The 10,580-nt window shown below is 43.6% G+C and overlaps 1 protein-coding gene across 5 annotated transcripts in view; it reads right to left on the reverse strand.

Moving 5' to 3' along the window:
• The window catches only part of CHD9NB (CHD9 neighbor), an 86,954-nt gene that overhangs the window by 63,189 nt on the left and 13,185 nt on the right, over window positions 1-10,580 (reverse strand). For 2 of the 5 annotated variants that reach the window (XR_002911800.3, XR_010137770.1), the window contains one exon: window positions 9,974-10,527. The exons of 1 other annotated variant lie outside the window; for it this stretch is intronic. The gene's annotated coding sequence lies outside the window, so the exon portion shown is untranslated. 2 more of the 5 variants (XR_010137773.1, XR_010137772.1) reach the window with 2 other exon arrangements.

Consider the following 10,580-nt stretch of genomic DNA (forward strand, 5'->3'; position numbering starts at 1 on the left):
TACAAAACCATGGACAGACCTCAAAATTACTGAAAGACAACCATAATCTGGTTTATGGTAAAAAGAGAGTATCAGTGGTAGCCAGGGCTGAAGGGAGGAAAGATGGCAAAGGGACCTGGGGCAGCTTTGAGGGTGATGGACACATTCTATGACTTGATGGTGGCAGTGGTTTCCTGGGTGTGGCAATGGTTTTCTGCATTTGTCAGAGCTCACTGAATTACATTTTACATTGATACAAGTTATTGTACATAATTATAGTTCAATAAAATTGATCTTTTTTTTTTGAGACAGAGTCTCACTCTGTCGCCCAGGCTGGAGGGCAGTGGCAAGATCTCCGCGCACTGCAAGCTCTGTCTCCCGGGTTCACGCCATTCTCCTGTCTCAGCCTCCCAAGTAGCTGGGACTACAGGCACCTGCCACCACGCCCAGCTAATTTTTTGTATTTTTTAATAGAGACAGGGTTTCACCGTGTTTGCCAGGATGGTCTTGATCTCCTGACCTCGTGATCCACCCGCCTCGGCCTCCCAAAGTGCTGGGATTACAGGCGTGAGCCACCGTGCCCGGCCAATAAAATTGAATTTTAAAAACCTTAAAAAAAGAGAGAGAAATGTGGCTATGCAGCCAGTCATGTAGCATGCACCTGCCAACTTCTGCTTCTCTGAGTGTAGATTAACTCTCCTTCTTATTCTTATACGGTAGATAACTTGCAAGATCAAGCAGCACGAAAGATCCCCTCAGATCATTGCCCCTCCTCACAAAATAATAAAGTAACCTTCTTTGGAATGTAGCCATCTATAACCAAATTGCTATAATGTATGCATTTGTCTTCTATAAAAAATGTTGTAATCCTGCTAACGTTTCTCTGTCTCTGCCTAGTTAAGTGAATCCTTAACTTCGCTTTGGAATGCTGACCTCATTCATTTGCAGTCCTTGTTTCCTGGGTGGCTATACTCAAGCTTTGCACTCAAATAAACTCCACACCTAGTCATATTTTCTTAATCTTATTCTTAAAGGTTGACGTGTACATATAACATATAACATATACATATTATATTATGTAACATTTAACAGATAAGAAAACTGAGGCTCAAAACAGAGAAGTAATTTCTCCAGGCTGGTAAGTGGTGGAGCTACTGGCCATAAAACTGGCAAATGCTGATAGGGTTCAGGACGCACCACCCCAAAATATGACAGTGGGAGACCAGAATATGCTACCCTAAATACGCTTTCTTGGCATACGGATTATTTTAAGCTGATTATTTTGGGAAACAGAAGACAAAGAAGATGACTGGAAGTTACCCTTTTAGGCCAGGCGCGGTGGCTCATGGCTATAATCCCAGCAATTTAGAAGGCTGAGGCAGGCAGATCATTTGAAGTCGGGAGTTCGAGACCAGCCTGGCCAATATGGCGAAACCCCATCTCTACTAAAAATACAAAAATTACCCCGGCATGGTGGTGCGTGCCTGTAGTCCCAGCTACTTGGGAGGCTGAGGCAGGAGAATCGCTTGAACACAGGAGGTTGGAGTGCCGTGATCCGAGATCATGCCAATGCAATCCAGCCTGGGTGACAGAGCAAGACTCCGTCTCAAAAAAAATGATAACCAAATTATAATTATACTTTTTTTATTTTTTGTTTTTAAGAATAGAGACAGGTTCTCACCATGTTGCCCAGGCTGGTCCCAAAGTCCTCAGCTCAAACAGTCCTCCCACCTCAGCCTCCCAAAGTGCTAGGATTACAGGCACGAGCCACCTCACCTGGCCAATAATTACACTTTTAGAAATAGACTACACTCAGTGTGTAAGCTAGGACTTAAATTAGGTCTTCTAAATATTTTGTGTAATTCACATCATCTTGCAAAATTCCCTAATTTCCATGATGGCAAAAATAATTTGTATTTAGTCACTGGGGGACCAGAGAGAAAGGTAGAGAGAGAAAGAGACTGAGAGAGTATAAATGTGATGTATGTGTTCAGATGTACTTTGGAATAATTGTCAAATGCATTTGACGTTCAGCAACTTTTATTATTTATTTTAATTTTTTGTAGAGTCACGAGTCTCACTGTTTCCCAGGCTGGTCTCAAACTCCTGGCCTCAAGTGATCCTCTCGCCTCAGCCTCCCAAAGTGCTGGGATTAGAGGTGTCAGCTACTGGACTGGCTGATGCTTGGCAATTTTTCAAAAGAAAGAAGGTAATCTTGGAACAAAGAAGAATTATATAATTGTGTAACAGGAACAAGGTCATCAAAGTGTGAGCACTCCCAATCTTCTCCCACTGGAGAGTTCTTTGCCAAACTGGTTTCAGGGATTTGTAATAAAGAATCATAAAAATGATTCTGCAGGAGAGGAGAGAGAAAGGAAGGAACAGAGTCTTACTTGCTTAATTCCTGGGGCTCTTTTTTGTTAGGGAGAATTAGGTAATGAGCCAAGCAGAAAGGAAACTTTCTTTTTAAATGGCAAGGCAAAATTGATCTACATAATAAAGAACAAAAGGGGGATAGGGAGAGGCAAGCAACAGAAAAGCCACAAGGGCTAGAAGTTGAGGATGAGTTTGAGGGGATTTGATAAGCAGCTCAAAGGCAGCTCTGGAGGTGAGAGAATTGGGGAGGAGAAGGAAAGTAATTTTGATACGTTTTGCTGTGGGTTTTGAAATGGATCCTGTTTAATGTTTTTTAAGAGAGGCAGAAATGATTGAAATTCCTTTTTAATTAATTTGGGTTGATAGATTGTGGTTCTAAGCCTGTGGAATTTAGAAGGATTACAGTTGCTTTAGACATTCCTATGTTTTCAAGTCCAGTATCTGCTACAGATGGATACTAGTCCAGGGCATTAACAACAAAAAATTGCATGCTACAATCTGGAACAATTTTACTAGAACATTTTTCATAAGTATTATTAAATGGTAGGATTTGGGATTATTTTATTTTCTCTTCTTTTGCATATCTATTTGTCTAAATTCTCTATAATAAACATGTATTACTTTTAATGACAAAAAATGTGTTTATGCAATAATGGAGAATCAAAACTGAGTAAACTTGTTTTTTTCTCCTTCTGAATTTTTCTGTAAAGTCTCCCTGTCCCTACTCCTTCCTCACCCCCCAATGGCACCTGCAGAAAATATGGGAAAACGCTCTCATCATGCTGTCGAAAATGGGGTTTTTTGTTGTTTATTTTATTTATTTTTATTTTTAGACAGGGTCTCACTCTGCCACTCAGGCTGGAGTGCAGTGACCAGATCACAGCTTACTGCAGCCTTGACCTCCCAAGGCTCAGGCGCTCCCGCTGTCTCAGCCCCCCAACTAGCTGGGACTACAGGTGTGCACCACCATGCCCAGTTAATTTTTGTATTTTTAGTAGAGATGGGGTTTCACCATGTTGTCTAAGCTGGTCTCAAACTCCTGGGCTCAAACGATCCACCCACCTCAGCCTCCCAAAGTGGTGGGATTACAGGTATGAGCCACCACACCTGGCTGAAAATTTATTATCTTGTGATGCTATATAGGCCAGGCACCGTGGCTCACACTTGTAATCCCAGCACTTTGGGAGGCCGAGGTGGGCAGATCACCTGAGGTCAGGAGTTCAAGACCAGCCTGACCAACATGGTGAAACCCTGTCTCTACTAAAAATACAAAAAAATTAGCCAGGCGTGGGGGTGCATGCCTGTAATCCCAGCTACTCGGCTGAGACAGGAGAATCACTTGAACCCAGAAGGCAGAGGTTGCAGTGAGCCAAGCTCTTGCCACTGCACTCCAGCCAAGCTCTTGTCAGCACTCCAGCCTGGGTGACAGAGTGAGACTCTGTCTCAAAAAAAAAAATGCTATATAAATTCAAGTTCTAACCACTCCTTGGAGTTACTCATCACTGAGTACTCCCACGTGTATGAGCAATGTACATATCATTACATTTCTCCTTGCTCTCTCTTGTTAATCTGTCTTTTGTCAGTCTGATAGCAACAGGAGTCAGCCAAATGCCTAGGTAGATGGGGTGGGTACCCAGTGAAACTCCACCTCCAAGCCAAAGACAGCTTAAAGCCTGAAAGCCAAGCTACAAGTTAAATCCTCAGACCAGACTGAGACTCTATCTTCCTGTTCAGCATGCTTTCCACTGATTGGTCCCTACCCTTCACCTATTTTACATACACCTACCTTTTCCTAATTGGTTTTCTACACTGTTGTGCCCACCTTTGAGTGGTGTCTTTGCTTTGAACTTCTTTGCATACTCACAAACCAGTCAGCACGTACTCCCTATTCTGAGTCCATGATAGTCCCAGGCTCAGCCATATTAGGGAACTTTTCCCACCTTCAGGTAGGGGAACCACCTCCCTATATCCCCTCTCCACTGAGTACTTTCCTTTTCCTTAGTAAATTGTACTCCAGTCACTTTCCAGTATCCATGCACCTAATTCTTCCTGGATGTGAGACAAAAACTTGGACCTAGCTGAGCTAAAGAGCAAAAAGACCACAACAAATCTAACTTTTAGGGTCACAACTAATGAATCTAAAATAGGTAGAGGGAAAATGACCTTTTTTCCCTTCTCATACACTATCAAAGGGTGCCAGGGAAGAGACGAGACAGGCAACCTCTCTGGGCTGGAAACAATTGGCCATAGGGCCCAGAGATGACCCAGTAGAGTTACCATTTTATGGGAAGAGCCTGCCCTAATTATTCTCTATTCTCCTTCGAGTCCAACCCTTATACACACTTTACCAGGTAAAGTACATCGTGGCCTGTATCTCTTTATCAAGAACAATGTTCTCAAGGTGAGTTGAGTACATGTATGTGACACAGTCTTATCATAATCAGTGGCTCATGAAAGCCATGGTGTGAAGGGAGTGGGGATATGTCTCCTCTAAATCAAGGGATGAGCTTGCCTACCTTTAAGAAGACTCAAGCATGATTCAGAAACACGTCTCAATGGTCAGGCTTTACCATCCCCTAACCCTGAAAATCTATCTGTAATTGTCCAGTGAGTTCTTCTTGCCCTCTTCCCAGAAAAGCCAATGCACTGAGCACAGCAGTTGTTGTAGCAAAGAAAGAAAATAACCACAGGGGCAGCCAAGCAAGAGGACAGGAAATAATTTTCAAATCTGCCTCTCTAAGAATTCAGAGGCTAGGGTTTTTCAAGGATACTTTGCTAGACAGGGGCTAAGGAATGGGGAATGTTGACTGGTTGGGTTGAGAATGAAATCACCAGGGATCAAAGCTGTCTTCTTGCATGGAGTCAGTTCCTGGGAAGGAGTCACAGGACCACTTGAGTCAGTTTCTTGGTATGGGCTACCAGTCTGAGCGGTGCTCAGCTGGTCCATCAGAATGCAAGGTCAGAAAAATATCTCAAACACCAGTCTTTGGTTTTGCAATAATGATGTTATCTATAGGAGCAATTGGGGAGGTTACAAATCTTGTGACCTCTGGCTATATGACTCCCAAACCATAATTCTAATCTTGTGGCCAGTTTGTTCGTTTTACAGAGGCAGTTGTGGTCGCCAAGCAAGGAGGTGGTTAGTTTCAGGGAGGGATTCTTATCATCTTCATTTTAAAGTTAAACTATAAACTAAATTACCCCCATAGTTAATGTAGCCTATGCCTCGGGATAAGCAATGACAGTTAGCTTATGAAGCTAGAAGCAAGATGGAATCAGCTATGTTAGATTTCTCTCACTGCCATAAAGTTTACAAAGGCAGTTTCCCATCTCTCCTGGAATTTGTTGACATCACTCTTCAGATTATTCTCCTCTATCGAAGAGCGATGGCATGGTGACTGTTTTAGGTTCCTAGGGATGATGTAACAAAGTACTACAAACTGGACAACAACAGGAATTTATTCTCTCTCAGCTCTAGAGAGAGTCTGAAATCGAGGTGACAGCAGGGCCATGTTTCCTTTGAAGACTCTAGGAAAAAGTCCTTTCTTGCCTCTTCCAGTTTTTCATGACCTGTGTGTTAAAGAAAGAATTTTCATGACACTTGTTAAAGATGGTAAGGCAGACTTTATTCAGGGGGACTACTACAATGGGATTTGGTTGTAGGGGAGAAAGACTGGACTCAACTCAGAATACAACAAGGAAATGTGGGAATTTACAGCCAAGGAGCAAGTTGGCGATTGGTGAATGGAAAAATCACTGAGAGGAAACATCAGAGATAAAGGGGTATTCTTGCTAGACTGACTCAGCAGATTCTGGCTGAAGGCAGGCCAGAGTAACATATTGAGAGAGATATCAAGAATGGGGGATTTTCACTACACTGATCCAGCTGAACTAGACTACACATGCCAGATGCGGAGACCAAATGTCAGGGCCTTGAGGGCTTAGAGGAGGGCGATCAGAATTAGATCAAAGGAGTCTTTGTTATAGCTGTTCTTTGGCTTGTAGCAGCATAACTCCCATCTCTGCCTCCATCTTCTCATAGTCTTCTTCCTCTATGTCTCTGTGTCCAAATCCTCCCGTTTCTCTCATGAAGACACCAGTCAGCCAGATGTGGTGGCTCACACCCATAATATCAGCATTTCAGGAGGCTGAGGCAGGAGGATTGCTTGACCCCAGGAATTTGAGACCAGCCTGGGCAACATAGTGAGACCCCCATCTCTCCAAAAAATAATTAAAACTTAGCCAGGCATGGTGGCACATGCCTGTAGTCTTAGCTACTTGGAAGGCTGAGGTGGGAGGATAACTTGTGCCTACAAGTTTGGAGCTGCAATGAGCCATGATCACACCACTGCACTCCAGCCTGTGTGACACAGTGAGACCCTGTCAAAAAAAAAAAAAAAAAAAAAAGACACCAGTCATTGGATTTAGGGCTCACTGTAATCCAGCATGACCACATATTAACTTGGTTACATCTTCAAACCCTATTTCCAAATTAGGTCACATTCAAAGGTCCCAGGTGGACACAAAGTTTGGGAGGAGACTATTCAATGAGCTGCTGTGGTTAAAACCCTGGTCTTTAGAGCTCAAATTCCTATTCTGCCACTAACCAGCTATGTTAACTTGGGCAATTCATGCAACCTTCATAAATGTGCTGTCTCACCCATAAGGTATGAATTTTACCTTCCTTGTAGAGCTTTTGTGAGGAGCAAATTAGATAACATTTATGAAGCATCTTTGAGCTCAATGCCTGGCACTTGGTGAATGTTCCGTGAGCAGAAGCCATTGGTCACCGTCTCCCATCAATCCAACCCTCGGTCCATCGCTGGCTCCTTTGCAGCTTATCTATTCCAACTGCCCTTTACATGTTGGTTTTTCCAGAGTTTCGTCCTTGATAGATGCTTTTCTGCTCCAAGCAGCAACTCCCCTCAGGGTGTATGTGTGTGGAGAGAGAATGCAGGCACCTTATCTACTGTACCTGAGGAATGCCAGCCCCTCCAAATTATCGGACTCAGAGGGCACTGAAGTGTGGCGGCAGTCACCTCTCACTCCTGCCTTGAATCAAGTAATCACCTCTTGAAACCACTTGCTATGTGGGCTCTAGATTGATGCCAAGCAGCCATAAAATTAACCACACAATGCCGTAGGCTAGACACCAAAACTCATACCCTGTAGTTCAACATTTAAAGCTAATCACTAATCAATGTTATTTCATAAGCCAATGAGAATTCCTGTCAAACAACTTTGTATCCCCCCACCCCTTGTTCCCTTTTGCCTTTCGAATCCTGACTGTAACCTGGGCTGAATGGAACACTGCCCAAGGCAAGTTGAAAGTGTTTCCCAGGCAGCTGTCCTCACGTTGGCTTCATCAAATTTTTTTTTTTTTTGAGATGGAGTCTTGCTCTGTCACCAGGCTGGAATGCAGTGGCACGATCTCGACTCACTGCAACCTCTGCCTCCTGTGTTCAAGGGATTCTTGTGCTTCAGCCTCCCGAGTAGCTGGGATTACAGGCACGTACCACCACACCTAGATAATTTTTGTATTTTTAATAGAGATGGAGTTTCACCATGTTGGCCAGGATGGTCTTGATCTCCTGACCTCATGATCCACCCGCCTCGGCCTCCCAAAGTGCTGGGATTACAGGCGTGAGCCACTGCGCCTGGCCTCAAATGCTTTAAAATTATATTTTGTGCCTCAGCTTCTTCCCTTACAACAAGGGCTTTAGCTGCCACTGTGTTCTGATGACTCTGTTGGGAGGAAAACTCTTCCTCTTCCAAATTGGGTCCAGCAGTTTGAGGCCCACAAATTTAACTGAGAAAGGCCCGATTAACAAGGATTTTTTTTCCTACTTGCATATGGGAGTTTCCATAATAGAAAACTCATGGAATAGCCCAAAGGAAAAGTTTGTATTATCAACTTAACAAAAGAGAGAGGTTTTTAGGGCTTCAATGAGGGAGCGTGGAAGGTCCTAGTGGGCTTTTTGTTGCTAATAAATGGGCAATCTGTCTTCTTGGCAGCTAAATCTGCAGTAAACTCCCCCAGAGTGGGGTTAATGGAGCTGTAATTTTGGGAGGCTCTGCTTCAGTCAGATAAGGGAAGTTCACATAAGAGTTATTTCTGCACTTTTTGCAGGTGAAATATTTTCACCTTAAAATAACCTTTACAGCAACCCTGGAGGTCCAAAAGGGTTCCCACAATTCCCAAATGAATTCCTCAAGTCTCAGCCTCTAAAGGCAAACTGCCTAGCGCAAGCCCCAGCTGTGTCCTTGAGAGCTGAAAGACCTAGTTAACCCCCTATATTAGTCAGGGTCCTCCAGAGAAACAGAACCAACAGAATATATAGAGATATATAAGGGGAGATTTATTATGGGAATTGGTTCATATTATTATGGAGACCAAGAAGTCCCATGTTATGCCATTGGTATGCTGGAGACCCAGGAAAGCCAGTGGTGTAATTCAGTCTGAGGCGGAAGGCATGAGAACCAGAGAGGCCACTGGTCTAAGTCCTGGAGTCGGAAAACCCAAGAACCAGGAGCTCCAATGTCTGAGGACAAGAGAAGATGGATGTCCCAGCTCAAGAAAAGAGAGAGAATTCTCTACCTTGTTGTTCTATTCAGACCTTCAACAGGTTAGATTAATGACAGTGGGTCTTCTTGACACAGTCTACTGATTAAAACGCTAATCTCTTCCAGAAACACGCTCCCAGGCACACCCAGAAATAATGTTTTACCAGATCTGGGCATCCCTTAGCCAAGTTAAAATGACACATAACTTTATTTATCTATTTATTTTTTTTGAGACAGACCCTCATTCTGTCACCCAGGCTGGAATGCAGTGATATGATCTAGGCTCACTGCAACCTCTGCCTCCCAGTTTCAGGCAATTCTCCTGCCTCAGCCTCCCGAGTAGTCGCTGGAATTACAGGCACATGCCACCACACCTGGACAATTTTTGTATTTTTAGTAGAGACGAGGTTTTGCCATGTTGGCCAGGCTGGTCTCAAACTCCAGACCTCAAGTGATCCTCCCACCTCGGCCTCCCAAAGTGCTGGGATTATAGGTGTGAGCCACTGCGCCCAGCCTTGACACAAAAAATTAACCATCACACCCCCCGCTGCACCCCTTGTACAACAATGGGGTTTTATTGTAGGGGAGAGAGATTGGGCTTAATTCAGAATACAACAAGGAAATGTGGGAATTTACAGCCAAGGAGCAAGTTGGGATCAGTGAATGGATTAAAACTCCCTGTGCTTTAATCTATATAATGAGCACAGTGTGATGGTGAGGATTAAATGGTTCTATATGTATTGCATTTGGAACAATGCTCAGACATGGTAAGAGTGATATAAGTGTTTGCTATCGTTATTTATATTTTGTCCTATGGGCACCTCAAACTCAACACCTCTAAAATTCAACCCCTCATCTTCCCTTTAAACCTGCCTCTCCTGGTACGCTTTTTTTTTCCTAGGTTGCCTTCTAATTGGTATTCATGCTTCTAGCTTTATCCCTCCCAACTCCATCCTCTAAACAGTTACCAGGGTGCTCTACCTAATATACAAATCTAAGTGGATCTGATTTACTCAGATCTCTCTGAAAATGACAGAAACCAAATTCAAACCACTGTAAACAAACAAACAAACAAAAAGAGTGAGTTTATTGGCTCATGTGAATCATCTAGGGGAAGAATTATTCTGGCATGGCTGGATCCAGTTGCCCAAACAAGTTGATCAAGACGATGTCCCTCCTTCTCTCCACTCTGCTCCACTCTGCTCTGTGGCTTCATTCTCAAGCAGTCCCTTCCCAGTGGTTAAGAGTTTCCAGGGCCAAATCCTACAATTTTATTAATTCTAAAAGAAGGTGAACTTTCCTTTCCTAATTGCTTCAATTAAAAGTTCAAAGAAGGCTGGGCGCAGTGGCTCACGCCTGTAATCCCAGCACTTTGAAAGGCCGAGGTGGCGGATCACCTGAAGTCAGTGGTTCAAGAGCAGCCTGGGCAACAAGGCAAAACCCTGTCTCTACTAAAAATACAAAAATTAGCTGGGCGTGGTGATGGGTGCCTGTAATTCCAGCCACTTGGGAGGCTGAGGCAGAAGAATCGCTTGAACCTGGGACGCACGGGTTGCAGTGAGCCAAGATTGTGCTACTAGACTCCAGCCTGGGTGACAGAGATTCCATCTAAAAAAAAAAAAAAAGTTCAAAGAAGATTATCAGTGGACTAGTTTGGGTTT

The sequence above is a fragment of the Pongo abelii genome, chromosome 18 (genome assembly GCF_028885655.2).
Source record: "Pongo abelii isolate AG06213 chromosome 18, NHGRI_mPonAbe1-v2.0_pri, whole genome shotgun sequence".
NCBI lineage: Eukaryota > Metazoa > Chordata > Mammalia > Primates > Hominidae > Pongo > Pongo abelii.